Raw genomic sequence first — 16,618 nt, forward strand, 5'->3', positions numbered from 1 at the left:
GAATTTTTCCAGACGAACTTTTTGTAAGTGGTTATTTTAGCTTCGTTTTACTCGTGTTTTAACCGACCATTTTTGACAATGGGCTTTTGAACAAAAATACTCTCTTCATCTTTAAAGCTCTCTTTGTTTACAAAACACACGAGTTAGCCACTCGTTATATATTTGTGCGTGTGTTTTGTCCCGGAACCTAACTCGTATCCTTTGAGATTTCCTCACCAAACTTTGGAGGGATCTTTGCCTTGGCACGGAAAGCCGGATATAAGGCCAAAGGTAATAAGTTAGTTATTGTTGTGCGTGTTATTTGTGCTTAACTGATTATATCCCTACGCCCAACATACCCTTTCTCGTTTGGTGAACGTTTCCATATGTGCCGTGCTTCGTGGAAATACTAACCTTACGAGTTACGTGGTTCCCGATCCCGTGTGTGTGAGTGTGATTATCGACTGCGTCTTATATCTATAAATCACTCAACACTAATTAATATAACTCTCGTAGCTTGCCCGTACGCGGTTTGCTCAGGTTATTAAAATCAATCCGATTTAAAATCAACTATTTATATTTTCCGCGCGATATAAATTGTTGGACTAATCACCGTTAGTGTTGTTATAATTGACGAACCTTATACCTGACCGTGATTATTGGACTGACTTAGCGGACTAAAATCTTAATTAAAACAAGGATATATTTTCGTAGATATTGTGTTCTAACTTTTGCAGTGAGGTGAAGTGAAGTGAGGTGATCTTCGTTCTAAGACCCAAGTCCTTGACGTATTGACGGGGAGTTAATAGTCATTGCACCGTGAAGAAGAGGAAAGACCCGAGATCTAATACCTAAGACCCGAGACCGGCAAAAGGTGTAGAAGTACAAAGACTAAACAAGGTTCTACATCGACTTTGAGGAAGTAACGGGGAGTTACGTTCCGAGACAAGCTTTGTAGGTGTTTTTACATTTATAGTGAGGAGGTAACGGGAAGTTACGCTCCAAGATATATATCTGTAAAGGCTTCTCCGCCTACTTTAAAGGAGTATCTTTTTAGTAGAGAAAATCTCGAGTCCGGGGAGGAGCTCGGGGACTGGACTAGGGGTGAGTGGACTCCATCGGTTGAGTTAGCCACCGCGAACCAGGATAAAATCCCTCGTGTGGTATTTTTCTTTCTTTGCTTTTTGCTTCCGCATTTGCAACTGCCTTTACTCTAGATACAAGCTTTTAAAAAGGGGATAAACTTTTTAAAACGCCATAAAGTTTTTAAACTGGTGATTAAGCTATTCAACCCCCCCTTCTAGCTTAATTATCCCTATATACGGACCTAACAGTTGGTATCAGAGCAGTTGCTTTTATTTGTGCTATTTGATTTTTAAGCACTACAAAAAGTAGATCCGATATGGCTTTTATCAATGCCATCGGTTGTAGTGAAGGTCTCTCAAATTCTAGACCTCCTTTATTTGATGGCACGAACTTTGCCACTTGGAAAACAAGATTTCGCATTTATGCTAGAAGTCAAGGTGTCAAAGTTTGGATGGCCATAGAAGATGGTACAATTATTCCGACTAAAATAGTCGACGATATTACTATCGAAAAGAAAGTAAGTGAATATACTCACGATGAGGAAGATAGAATGAATATCGCCGCTAAAGCGGAAATGGTTCTCACAAGTGCACTTGCAGAAAAAGAATATAAACGAGTAAACAATTGCAAGTCCGCACAAGAAATGTGGAACAAGTTAGTAGTAACCTATGAAGGAACTACCGACATTAAAGATTCTCGAATGGATACTTTGATCCAAGAATACGAGAACTTCAAACTCCAAGATGGAGAAAATATCATCGATATGGAAACAAGATTTACTCGTATTGTCGATGAATTAGCTCAACTCGGAAAGAACTATACTCGAAATGAGAAGAATCGTAGGGTTCTTAAATCTTTACCTCCGAGTTGGAAAGTTAAAGTTACAACAATCAAAGAGATGCACAATCTCAATGATTACCACATCGATAACTTATTCGGAAATCTTCGTGCTTACGAAGAAGATAATGTTCCGGATATTGTCGTTCCTAAAGTGGAAGACAAAAAGAAAAATATGGCTTTAAAGTCCATATTAATCGATGAGGATGAAAACGACGAGGAGTTGAATGAAGAACTCCAAAATCTCGATGAAAGCGAGATCGCTCTCTTAACGAGACAACTTCGTCGTGTACTTCAAAGTAAAGCTCAAAGGTATGGAAAAGGCTTCCTTAAATCGAATAATCAACAAAGAGTTTTTAACTCTAATGGAAGGCCTAATTACTCTCAAAACTATACTCCTAATTATAAGAGTAATTATCCTACTACGGGCTATAACAAAGGCAAAGTCAATCAAAGCCCTAATGCTTATAATCATGCCAATAACAACCATACTTACACTCCTCCTAAAACCAAAAGAACAAAATCCGGAGGAAGCACAGGATGTGTGTTTCGAGTGTAAGCAACCCGGTCACTTTAAACGGGAATGTCCTAAACTTTCTAAAGGAAGGATTCTCGTGGCCGAAAATGGTTGGGATTTAAGTGAAGATGAAGAGATCTCGGAAACTAATGAAGAAGTGGTCAACTTGTGCTTGATGGCTCTCGAGGATGATTCTTCGTCATCGGATGTCTCCACTTCAAATGATGAGGTGTGCCTTGTTACTAAGCATGATATGTGGTACCTTGATAGTGGTTGTTCGAGACATATGACCGGTAATAAGTCTCTCTTGAATGGCATTAGAAAGGTTGCCGCTGGAAGTGTCACGTTTGGAGATAGTAGCAAGGGTAGTATCATTGGTATTGGAGATATTGGTAATGAACATTTCAAGATTGCTAATGTACAACTAGTTACGGGACTTAAGTATAATCTTCTCTCCATTAGTCAACTTTGTGATAATGGATATAAGGTAATTTTCTATCCTACTCATTGTTCTATTTTAAATAAGGATGGAAAATTGATGCTTACTTGTCCTCGTAGCAAAAATGTGTACACATGTGATATTAGCAAACATTCTAATGTATGTCTATTTTCTACTCTTGATGATCCATGGTTGTGGCATCGTAGATTAGGACATGCGAACATGAAATTAATTAAAAGTATTTCAACTAATGATCATGTTAGGGGTATACCAAAGTTAAACTTTAAAAAGGATCATATTTGTGAAGCTTGTGAAATTGGAAAACAAATTCGAGCATCTCACAAAGCTAAGTTTATGGTATCTACCTCTAGACCTCTCGAGCTATTACATATGGATTTAATTGGACCGGTTCCGGTACAAAGTCTTGGAGGTTGTTCATATACCTTGGTCATTGTTGATGATTTTTCACGATATACGTGGACAGAATTTCTCAAAGCTAAAAGCGATGCTTTTGAATCATTCTCTTCTTTATGCAAAAAGATTCAAAATCAACAAAATAATACCATTGTCTATATAAGGACTGACCATGGTAAGGAATTTGAGAATTCTAGTTTTACTACGTTTTGTGAGTCTAATGGAATTACACATAACTTTTCTGCACCTTATACTCCTCAATCTAATGGAGTTGTAGAAAGGAAAAATAGGACTTTACAAGAAATGGCAAGTACTATGCTTAATGAATATCGTCGTCCTAAATATTTTTGGGCCGAAGCTATGTCTACCGCTTGTCATATCTTAAATCGAGTATTATTACGTCCTATGACTCAAAAGACTCCCTATGAATTGTATTATGGTAAAACTCCTAAAGTTAGTTACTTTAGAGTTTTCGGGAGCAAATGCTTTATTTTAAATTCTAAAGAATACCTTACTAAATTTGATCCTAAATCAAATGAAGGTATATTTCTTGGTTATTCTACCAATAGTAAAGCATATCGCGTATTTAATCTTAAAACTCTTGTGGTGGAAGAATCTATGAATGTTGATTTTGATGAATCAAAACCACTCTCGAAGTATATTGATCTTGTGGATAAAGAAGATGCCGAACAAGATGGTGTCGAAGATGTTATTCGTCAAATCGAAAATATGGATATAGGAATTTCCCCTCCTAATAATCCATTAGAATTGTTACAAACCGATGAAGAACTTCCTAAAGAAATCCCGGTTATTAGAAGTCATCCTTTGGATAATGTTTTAGGGGATTTGACTAAAGGAGTTCAAACTCGGTCACAAGTTCAAAATGTTGTAAATCATCTTAGTTTTCTTTCGCAAATTGAGCCTAAAACTGCTAAAGAGGCTTTGCTTGACGAGGATTGGATATCCGCAATGCAAGATGAATTAACACAATTCTCTCGTAGCAAGGTATGGGAACTCGTTCCACTACCCGAAAATACTTCCATAATTGGAACTAAATGGGTATTTAGAAATAAATTAGATGAGAATGGAACGGTTGTTCGAAACAAAGCACGTTTAGTGGCTCAAGGATATACTCAAATGGAAGGTATTGATTTTGATGAAACGTATGCACCCGTAGCTAGAATCGAGTCTATTCGTATGTTTTTAGCTTTTGCGTGTCATAAGGATTTCAAAGTATATCAAATGGATGTTAAATCTGCATTCTTAAACGGGATATTAAAAGAAGAAGTTTATGTTAAACAACCTCCCGGTTTTGAAGATGCAACTAATCCCGAGTATGTATACAAGCTATACAAGGCTTTATACGGATTAAAACAAGCTCCGAGAGCTTGGTATGAAAGGCTTAGTAAGTTCCTATTAGAGAATAATTTTAAGATGGGAACGGCCGACAAAACTCTATTTACTCGACAAGAAAAAGATGATATACTACTTGTCCAAATTTACGTAGATGACATTATTTTTGGATCAACAAATAATGATCTATGTAAAGAATTCTCTGAAAATATGAGTAAAGAATTCGAGATGAGTATGATGGGTGAATTAAATTTCTTTTTGGGTTTGCAAATTAGGCAATCCGATGAGGGCATTCATATTTCTCAATCTAAATATTGCAAAGAGATGCTCAAGAAATTTGAAATGGAAAATGCTAGACCCATATCATCTCCTATGTCTACTTCCGATAAATTAACGGAAGATCCTAAAGGGATTCCTGTCGACACTAAGAAATATCGGGGAATGATTGGAAGTTTATTGTATATTACTGCAAGTAGACCCGATATTCAATATAGTGTTTGTAAGTGTGCTAGATTTCAAGTTGCACCAAAGGGATCTCATTTATCTGCTGTTAAAAGAATTTTACGATACTTAAAAGGCACCATAGATCTAGGCCTTTGGTATCCAAAAGGAGTACCTTTTGATCTAGTATGTTTTTCTGATTCGGATTATGCCGGACACTTGGTTGATAGAAAAAGTACTAGTGGTACGTGTCAATTTCTTGGTGGATGTTTAGTTTCGTGGTTTTCAAAGAAACAAAATTCCGTATCCATTTCTACCACTGAAGCTGAATACATTGCCGCCGCAAAATGTTGTGCACAAATATTATGGATGAAGCAAACATTAGCGGATTACAATGTTAAATTTGATGTTATATCTATATTATGCGATAACATGAGTGCAATTGATTTAAGTAAAAATCCCGTGTTACATTCCAGATCTAAGCATATAGATATAAGACATCACTTTTTGCGTGATCATGTCAATAAAGGCGACATAAAAATGACTCATATTGAAACTGAGTATAACATCGCATACATTTTCACAAAGCCTTTAGGTTCCGAAAGATTCGCTAAACTCCGATTGGATTTAGGAATGCTGGAACATAATAAGTGATATTTTGGCCTATTATTCATTAAATATTCTTGGTAGAATATTTATCATGTTTTTAGTCATCTTACGTGTAAGAAATATTGTCAATTAATTTTCTTGTGTGCACTCTGAAAATTCAGATTTGTCAATAAAGAAATTTATTGATCGGATGTTTATGAGCTATCACTAGAGAATTTTAAGTATTGATGATCATTCTTAGGCGAGCAAATATTTTTGATTTATCAAAAATGTTTTTAAGATACTAATTATATGGCATTTGTTCTATTTATAAAAGAATTATCTTTTGCCAAAGTATTTGCTTTTTATATTTAAATATACCATATTTAATGAATATATTTATCCGGATATTCAACTGTTTATTTCAAGTGGATAAATATTTTTTATTGTATGGAAATATATGGGAAGGAGAATTAATTTTATTTTGCTAGCAAGTTTATCCAACAATATTTTAAATATATTATCTTTCGAAAATTGGGTAAATTTGTACTGTAATGCAAAATATTATTTATTCCTGCAATTTTTGCTTATAGATATTTAGGATTAATATCTATAGATTATCGCTCTTTATAATATTTTATCCAGTATTTTCTTCAAAATATATCATTCTTCAAAATTGGATAATTTATTACAATAAGAGGATAATTTATTATTTATTGATATTTCGTTAGTTATATTATTTTATCCCGAATACTTTCAAATATATATTTTTTTCGAAATCGGGTGAAATAATTTCTTTTCGAGCTATAAATTAATTTCTTCAATATTTCAATTTTATTAAAACCAAAGCCCAGGTGTTTTAAATTTGATCCAAGCCATTTGAAGCCCAAATCTTATTTTCTCAATCCTAGTGTGTACCAACCCAGCCCAAATTAAGTAAAACCCAGCTCAAAATTGCTTAAACCCGGCCCAGCTTCTAATTTTTAATCTCAGCCGTACCTTTTAACCCTAACAGATCCTGGCCGTTGTAATAGGTTTATATATATACTATACAGTAACTTCACTGTAGGCATATCTCTCTCGCCTCCTCTTCGTTTTCTCTCGGCTGCTCTCGTCTTCTCGAGGGTGCTCTAGAGAATTCGCGAGCCTCCGACTAGAAACTCATGGCGATTCCCTTCTATTTCTCAAACACTTCTTGATTCTACACACATCTTGAGTCTTATATTTAGTTTCGTAAGACTCTCGAAGGGCTTGGGTAAGAAAGATTTGATTCTCGACCACTGAAACTCATCGTCGTCTTAATTGATGATGGGTAAAGGTCTGAATCGCACATTTGTGGATAAATCCACACCGGTTGTCTTGATTTCATGTGTTTTGATGAAACCCTAATTTCAAGGGTTTGATTTTTGATGAATACTAACACGAATTCGAGTTGTTTTTGTGCAGAAACGATGAATCGAAGACTAAGCTGCTAATCCCTCTCTGTTTTGCAGATTTTGTGATTTAGGGTTTTCAAACCCTAAGTCGACGAGTGTCGATTCTGGCGATTAATGGAGCTCTCTAGGCTCATACCTGACTGTAAAGAGCTTTGTACACCTCTCGGGTGCGATTCAATCGCAAGTGAGAGTTAGGGTTTAAAACCCTAACTCGAACTCGAATGGTTTACGAGTTCTTTGAGTGAGGGATGGACTGATATAGGTCTCGTTGTGGTTCTACAAGCTAACTTCTTGTTTTGCAGAATATCGGATTTTGAGTTTTTCAAACTCTAGTCAAAGGTGGGCTAAATCCTACTGATTGATGATATGAAGGGCATTATAAGACCTCACATGAGTCTTGAGAGCGATTCAATCGCATCTGAGGATTGGGGTTATTAAACCAAACCCGATCTCAAGCTTATGACGAGTGTCTATATGCATATGAGGATGAAAGTCATCTACAAGGAGACTCTGTGGATACGCGTAGCTCGCTTAAAGTCTTCTACCCCTCCATCTAAACTATTCACTGTTTAAAGGTAAGGATCCAAGAGGCAGTTGAGGCCTTGGACCCTGGTAACAGTTCGATCCCTCTGTTTTGTAGTTTTATTCAATTTGAAAGATTATGCATGTTGATATTCTGTGAAACTTGACTGATTATGTGCCATAATCTGTATATTTGATGTTTGGTTGCCATAAATCTTGATAAATTGTGTATACATTCGCATAATTTGTTGATTTTTTGTTGGGAAGTGATGTGTTTGTTGAGTGAAATCCTACGTATTCGATAACCATATGTGCTGAAATGATGATTTCTTTGAATAGTCTGAAAAAATTGTGTGAGATTAATATGTCCATGCTGTTGATATTAAATATGTTCGGCTTGATAATGGTTTTTGCTGTCATCAAACATGCGTATGTATAAATCATGTTTTAATTGACATATGACTACTGTATCCACTTATGTGTGTCAATCTAAATTGTGTCTTAGTGAACTGCCTGCTAGTGACAATAGTTAAAATTTTGACTTGCCTAAATACTTCATTTCATTTCGCTGATAGTGTGATTTTGATTAAAATGATCGGTTGAAAAATGAACTTGCTTTCTATGCCTGGATACATGTACTTTATATTTGGTATCTCCTAATACTAAAAGTATGAAACTGGATGAATACATGTTTTTTTTGGATACAAGAAGTATTATTCTGCTATCATGACTTATTTGACATCTTGGCTGATTTCTGTGAAATATGTGGTATGTAAAATGACATATAAAAATTTTGATAATCTGTCAAATCTGCCATTAATCAAAATGAAATTCTGGATATTAATCTATATGTTGTAATCTAGAAATGTTTGAGTGTCACTTGTTTTTTTTTCTACTTGACAAATATGCTATTCGTGCTTCACGCTATGTATGGTGCTTAAGTGTTGAAATTGTCATTTTCTAACTTAAATGTCGAGAAATTTTGCAGGTGGTGAAGTTCTGGGAAGGATGGATATTTTCTTGTATTATGCATGAATTGCACGGTTTTTAATCTGTGCAAAAATGGATTTCTCGAAAGTGTGCTATATGTTTATTCGGATGTGAAAAATTTGATTTTTCTGGCTATGGTTGACTTTAACGACTCTCTCATAAAATGCGTTTTTGATGGAAAATTGGATAAAATGCATCTTCATGGTTTCAAATAAAAATATTCCTAAAATTTTCACACTTGATTTGTTAAATCAATCGATCGTTTGTTGAAACTGATTTGATAAATCTAAGAAAGTTGCATGCCTAAAAATGAAACCCCTGGATTTTATTTGATATAATGCCTGGATTTTGTCTGCTATCATATCTGTATGCTTGAAAAATTGTGTCCTTGCTCTGTTCAAAATCTGTAACTTGCATTAAATGCTATTCAAACTTGGTTGTATGAAAAATCTTGTAACAAAATCTCTGTGAGTGTTAGCTTAATAATCGATGCATGCTTAAAATCGAATACACAAACACACACATTACCAGACACTCTAAGACTTGGCTGGGGGTCCCTTGAGAACCCTAGTATCTGGAACACTGGAGTGTGTAATGGTCACTTAGATTTAGGATTTATCCCAAGAGCTTGAGCGAACGAATTTTAATTAAAAAGAATGGACAAGTTTTTGGAACTTTTAAAATTGGAACTTATGTGCTTCGACTTCTTATGTGCAAAATGGAGTTTCTCAAAAGTCTTGATGCTTATCACATCAGTCAGTCCAATTGATTTTCAAAACTTAATCAGAAGTTTTTTTTAATACTAAAAATGGTTAAAATCTGAAACTGGCGTCTTTGACTTGAGAAGTTTCTCCTCCGTGACAACCCAGAGATGTCCTTTACATCTCACTTGCTTACCTCACCTTGTCCTTAACCTGGAATGCATTTAAGAAGAGTTAATGCATACCTTTTTGGATGGACCCCACCCATACAAAACAGAGTTTCAAACTCTGTATATACTCCCGGACACTACGCAGTGTCTCTTTCCACTTATTCCCTTATTCCCTTACCAAACAGCACCTTATTTATTGCCTATTTAAGGCAACTGCCCAATCACTTTCACCTTTACACCAAAAACCATACACTATCACTATCACCTTTCCCCTAACCATGGAGTTTAAACAACTCTCCAACCCTAACCCTAATCGTGATCCCGTTTACCACCCTGATCTACTTGAACCTCAACCACACTCCCTTAACCACAACAGAAACTACCACCAAAACCAATCCTCACACACTAAAAGACACAAAACCAACCACCACCTCAACCCAAATGCTAAACCTTACCACCCTATCACTAACCCAAATCCACTACACAATCATCCTTTCCCCAACTTTTATCCCACGGGATATAATGTCGGGACTCCATCAGCCCCTGCATTTCCCTACTACCCCAACCAAAAACCTCACAAACACAACTATCCTAACCCTCCTGCCCCTACCTTAACCTATCAGAGGAGGAAAAATAACTTGAGTCAGACGGTGCCGCGTTTGGTGAATCTGTCTAACGTTGGGAAATTAGGAAATATGATGAAGGCTGTCCAGCCCGGAATGATGGCTTACGTGCCTAAGCAGTGTCCTGCTTTCAACATACTGATGAATAATAAGTGGGGTAATATTGTTTTTTATCGGGGACAGAGTTATCATCCACATTTAATGGGCGAATTTTATGCTAATATGATAACTAAAAAGGATGATAATGGGATATTTGATATAAGTTCAGTGGTTAATAATCAGGAAATACACGTGAACTTTCATGTTATGTGTAGAGCTTTACAACTTAGTCCCGAACTATTTCCCCAAACATGCTCAAATATCTATGAATTATTTAAATTCAATCAAGCTGAATTTGACAAATTTATTAGCTTTTTCTGTGGGGAGCTTGTGCCAACTGGATTAAGTGTTGCTGATTGTGGGATACCTTTTAAGCATTTTCTGCCCGAATATCAACAACTTGCTATGATTATTAGGGCTAATATTCTGCCGAAACCGGATAATGATCAATATTTCGACTTTGCTGACTTAAAAGTGATGTATCAGTTAGTTATTAACAAAGTTGAGTTCAACATTATCTATGTGCTTATCTTGCATATGTTTCTGGCTTATCAATTGGATTTTATGCCTTACGGGTTGCTGTTAACTGCGGTTTTTGAGCTGTATAGTATTCCTATGCCTAGGGGCCATGCTAATAGGATTGACTACTGTAATGTTGAAAAGATAGTAGTTCCTAAGGTCCCACTTGAGGAAATTAAACCGTATAGGAGTATTCCTGTAGGTAGAGCTAAGGAAGAAATCACGCATGACTACATGAGGGAAAATGAAATCCTTAAAATAATGCTAAAAGATTCAAATGATAAGATTAAGGATTTAAATACTAAATATTTGGAGGTAACTACTGAGCTAGATAAGGCTAAGGGAAAAAGAGTAGCACAAGAAATTACTTATGAGGAAGTTAACTCTGAGATTAATAAAATGATTAAGGAAAAAGAGTTAATTGCCTCTGCTGTTGTAGATGATACTGGGTCCCTGCCTGAGATAAATGATTTCTCCTCTGAGCTTGGAGTGGTTACTGATGTTCCCTAAAGTTGTTATGTGCACGTGGCTGTTGGGTGACTGGATGTTCGTTACTGTTGGTTGACTTGCTTTTAAGTGGTTACTGTTCGGAAGAAAAGTTCTGTTTGTTTCTGTTTCTACTTTTGTATCAGGATGTTATCAGCTCGTGGAGCACTGTATCTATATAACCCATGCAGGTTATTTATTCTTCTTAAATCAGTGAACCACACTGATCTAGAAGAATTAATTTTGGTACTATATATTAAAAATCCTGCTTTATATATTCTGTCTTGTTATTTAAATTTCACACATGCACACACTTGTATTATTTCGCATGTGGAAATAACGGATGGATTTATTTCGATTGATAGAGAAAATAAATATAGAAATTCGAAAAGAAAATTCTCTCAATCTTAATATGAAATATTATTCGAATATGGATTGATTTCCAAAAGAAAAGGAAAATTCGAAATAAATAAAACGGAAAAGGAAAGTCGAATCCCTTATACAAATTCGAATATGTTCAAGAAAAAGGATCATTGGAATATTCTGAAAATTCGAGATTCGAAACTTTAATTCGAATAAAAGAAAAAGGAAAAGAAATTCGAATACGTTATTCATATTTTGTTTTTCGAATCAGCAATCTCCTCGAATTATTCCAACAAATATACAGTCAGCTCATATGACTTCAAGCATATGCATAGAATCTTTTATCCTATACGTATGGAAATTCAAATATATGTTTAAACTTATATTTGGGACTTATTTCAAAGGGACGGATGTTTTTAAGATATGTTTTTGGTACCTTTTTCAAATAAAAGGGGAAGAGAAAACGTCAATTTTTTCTAGGAAAAGAAGATATGTTGAACGTTCAAAATTTAAAATTTTGAAACTTCCAAAAATAACGATCTATTTTAATGTGGTACTAATCAATGTTTTTGCAGGAATTGTCCTAAAAACTTTGAAGGATTACTTGCTCCTATTTGTATAGATAAAAATGTTTTTATTCATGCATACACGTAGGGGAAGCACACACTTGTAAAATTTAAATTTTATGTTTATTTGACAAGTACCAAAAAGGGGAAGATTGAAAGGATATCTTCGATATAAATTTATTTATATTTGTTTTGGTATTTGTGATAAACATTAAATTTAAATTCACTTAGTAATCCTCCCAATAGGTCATTGATTTAATTGATTAATCAAAAGTTAAGAGTTATTTTTGGCAAGTCATTTTAAAATACTTGTTTATTCCTTCGTACTAAAAATACATTTATTTTTAAAGGAATATTTCTGTTTCGCAATATGCGTGTTGAGGAATCGTAAAATATGATGTCCTTCATCTTCCTATTGCAACATTAAAATACATGAAGCTCGAAAAAGGATTATCTTTATGTGATATTCTTTAGACCACTCATGTGACATTAAAACAAAATTTTCAATTTAAAGTAATTTATTCCATATTTAAATGTTTTATCTTCTCTCGGAATAAATTATTTTAAATATTTTAAAATCATAAATCCTTTGATCTTCAATGATTTAATTTTTCTAAATCAAGGATTTATCTTCTCCATATTAATATTGGTCTTGAAAAATATTAATATCTTTTTTAAATATACCTTTGGAATATTTTCTCCCGATCTCTCAAATTCTTTATTTTTCGGAGAAAAATATTCACAATACTTAGAAAAGCTTTTCAATGTATCAAAATCATGATTTATCATGAACATTTTATTTCTAAGTATTTTGGTATCAAGATATTCGTCAAAAGGTCTTCTCGAGTATTTAAAAGACGAATTGTTTCGGTTTTTCGTAAACCAGTTTAAATCTTAGAAAATCGGTTTAAATACTTTAAAATAGTTCTCAACCCACCAAAGTATTTTATCTTTATGGGAATCTATTTTAAGTATTTATTCAAGTTTTAAGTTTGGCCTAAATTCCTCTTCGGATATTTCAAAAGAATTGTCGTATTTTATTCGAAACCCGAAAGTCTGATTTAATCGTTTTAAATCCAAATAAAATACTTCCACTTGCCAAATTGACTTGAAACTTGAGATTAGCCAGTTATATATTATTCTTAATGCATGGTAATAGTTTCGGAATTTTTCGAGAACTTTTATTTTTCTGCGTTTTCTAGCTGTCTGTCCGAACTTCGGCTGAACATTTGACCAAGCTAGGGTTGACCAAAAATCACCAAAATTTCCAGAGTGCCATTTTCCAATATTCTAAGATTTTTCATAATTTTTCTGGAATTTATCTCGCACGTTCGAAAAATCACATTATTTAAGTGTAACGGATTTATTACCGTTATCTCGATTTGCGTGCAACTTCTAGAAGCTTTTTAAAGTGCTGAGAATTCAAAAGGAAGGTGCTAGGTTGCTTCCTTAATTGAGCACATGGGATAATGGAAGTACTTGGTGGCCAAGGTTTGCTTATGTCATGGATGACTTCATCTTTGGCTTATGTCATGCATGACATCATCCTCCACCATTTACCTATAAATACCAAGCCTTCCCCCACCCATTTTCTTGAAGCTAAGAGCCAAATATATGCTGAGATTTTGAAGTGAAAATACTCTCCCAAAGTTTATTCAAGCACCCACCATATTTACTTCATCTTTAAAACCTTCGATTCTTCATATACTTCGTTATATACACAAGGTTTTTAACTCCGAGGCTTCGTTCCACCCAACCTAGCCAAATCTCGCCTAGCTCATTTTCATACCACTCTTTTCGTCCTCCCGAAGGGCTCTCCAAAGTTCGTGTGCAAAGCCAAAATCCGGTCGAACCTCCGACGAATTTTTCCAGACGAACTTTTTGTAAGTGGTTATTTTAGCTTCGTTTTACTCGTGTTTTAACCGACCATTTTTGACAATGGGCTTTTGAACAAAAATACTCTCTTCATCTTTAAAGCTCTCTTTGTTTACAAAACACACGAGTTAGCCACTCGTTATATATTTGTGCGTGTGTTTTGTCCCGGAACCTAACTCGTATCCTTTGAGATTTCCTCACCAAACTTTGGAGGGATCTTTGCCTTGGCACGGAAAGCCGGATATAAGGCCAAAGGTAATAAGTTAGTTATTGTTGTGCGTGTTATTTGTGCTTAACTGATTATATCCCTACGCCCAACATACCCTTTCTCGTTTGGTGAACGTTTCCATATGTGCCGTGCTTCGTGGAAATACTAACCTTACGAGTTACGTGGTTCCCGATCCCGTGTGTGTGAGTGTGATTATCGACTGCGTCTTATATCTATAAATCACTCAACACTAATTAATATAACTCTCGTAGCTTGCCCGTACGCGGTTTGCTCAGGTTATTAAAATCAATCCGATTTAAAATCAACTATTTATATTTTCCGCGCGATATAAATTGTTGGACTAATCACCGTTAGTGTTGTTATAATTGACGAACCTTATACCTGACCGTGATTATTGGACTGACTTAGCGGACTAAAATCTTAATTAAAACAAGGATATATTTTCGTAGATATTGTGTTCTAACTTTTGCAGTGAGGTGAAGTGAAGTGAGGTGATCTTCGTTCTAAGACCCAAGTCCTTGACGTATTGACGGGGAGTTAATAGTCATTGCACCGTGAAGAAGAGGAAAGACCCGAGATCTAATACCTAAGACCCGAGACCGGCAAAAGGTGTAGAAGTACAAAGACTAAACAAGGTTCTACATCGACTTTGAGGAAGTAACGGGGAGTTACGTTCCGAGACAAGCTTTGTAGGTGTTTTTACATTTATAGTGAGGAGGTAACGGGAAGTTACGCTCCAAGATATATATCTGTAAAGGCTTCTCCGCCTACTTTAAAGGAGTATCTTTTTAGTAGAGAAAATCTCGAGTCCGGGGAGGAGCTCGGGGACTGGACTAGGGGTGAGTGGACTCCATCGGTTGAGTTAGCCACCGCGAACCAGGATAAAATCCCTCGTGTGGTATTTTTCTTTCTTTGCTTTTTGCTTCCGCATTTGCAACTGCCTTTACTCTAGATACAAGCTTTTAAAAAGGGGATAAACTTTTTAAAACGCCATAAAGTTTTTAAACTGGTGATTAAGCTATTCAACCCCCCCTTCTAGCCTAATTATCCCTATATACGGACCTAACAATATCATTCTGTTCTATTTTTCTAATTTTCTGGAATTTTTTGATGAAATATATCAAAAATTAGAACTACCTTTTTTAGTTTTGGGTATATTAGAAGCAAGTTTCAGAATCGGGTTTTGTTTCAAATTATTTATGGAATATAGTAGCTTGAAAATTTTAATCTGATATTGTTTCAGATTATTTAATTATGGGAAAGAGTAGCACACAAGTCTCTCTCACCTATAAATACCCGTATAGATTGTAGGATTTTCGATCATTAAAACACAACCTCCTCTCTCTCAATACCACAACCCTACCTCTCTCTGGTGATATTTCTCTTGCTCGCTTTCTAACTCGGTGGTGCCGTTCTTCTGCGACGATAAGTGAAGGCTTTTTATACAGTATTAAAAAAATAAAAGTTGTTGTAAGCAAAGGTAGTTTAAACTGCTATGTGGGAGTCGACAAATTCAAACACGGAAAAAGAATATAGTATTGACATGATATTTATGGACGATATTAATAAATTAATTATTAGTGATGTGTGTTTGTTGGTTTTTTTCTATAATATTTGTTTTGTTCATCAGACATGTTTTTTGTTGTTAATTTTTATATGATTTACTTTGTATACAGGAAAAAATTATTTATGCATTATCTGTTTGCTCCGTTCAACCAACTTTTAAGTGAAGGCTGTTTATATAGTATTAAAAAATAAAGGTTGTTACAAGCAAGGGTAGTTATAGACCATTGTCTCACGGATTTAAGTTAAATGTTTTTGTGCACAATCAATCCAAAAAAATTGGAGGAAGGTGATAATGTAAAAACATGATTATTTTTCAAAAAAAAAAACAGAAATAAAATTAAGATTCGTTGTACTTTAAATTGTTAAATACGTGCATAAATTTATTTTCATTTTTTCATCATGAATTATAGTCCAATTTTGCAATTTTATATATTATTATTGGTATTACATCAAGATTTTATAATATAAAATTTATTTTATCATGCAAATATTAATTTTGAATCATTAATATACTTTTTATAGACAACCACAAATTTATTTTCTACAAATATTAATACTAAATCATTAATATAATATTTATAGGCCGCCGCAACACGCGGCTTCTCAACTACTTATATTATATAAATACTAGCTTATAGACCGTGCAAGGCACGAGAGCTTTTTAATTATTTATAAATTTTTTAAATATATTTTAAATGGTGTGAAGAAATTTAATTTATAAATATTAAATTAAAATTTTCAATAAAATAAAATTCGAAATTATAATTTATTTGTAAGTTAGAACTGTGGTAAATACATCATCACAGCCATTAATGGCTT

This window comes from Daucus carota, chromosome 7 (genome assembly GCF_001625215.2).
Source record: "Daucus carota subsp. sativus chromosome 7, DH1 v3.0, whole genome shotgun sequence".
Taxonomy (NCBI): domain Eukaryota; kingdom Viridiplantae; phylum Streptophyta; class Magnoliopsida; order Apiales; family Apiaceae; genus Daucus; species Daucus carota.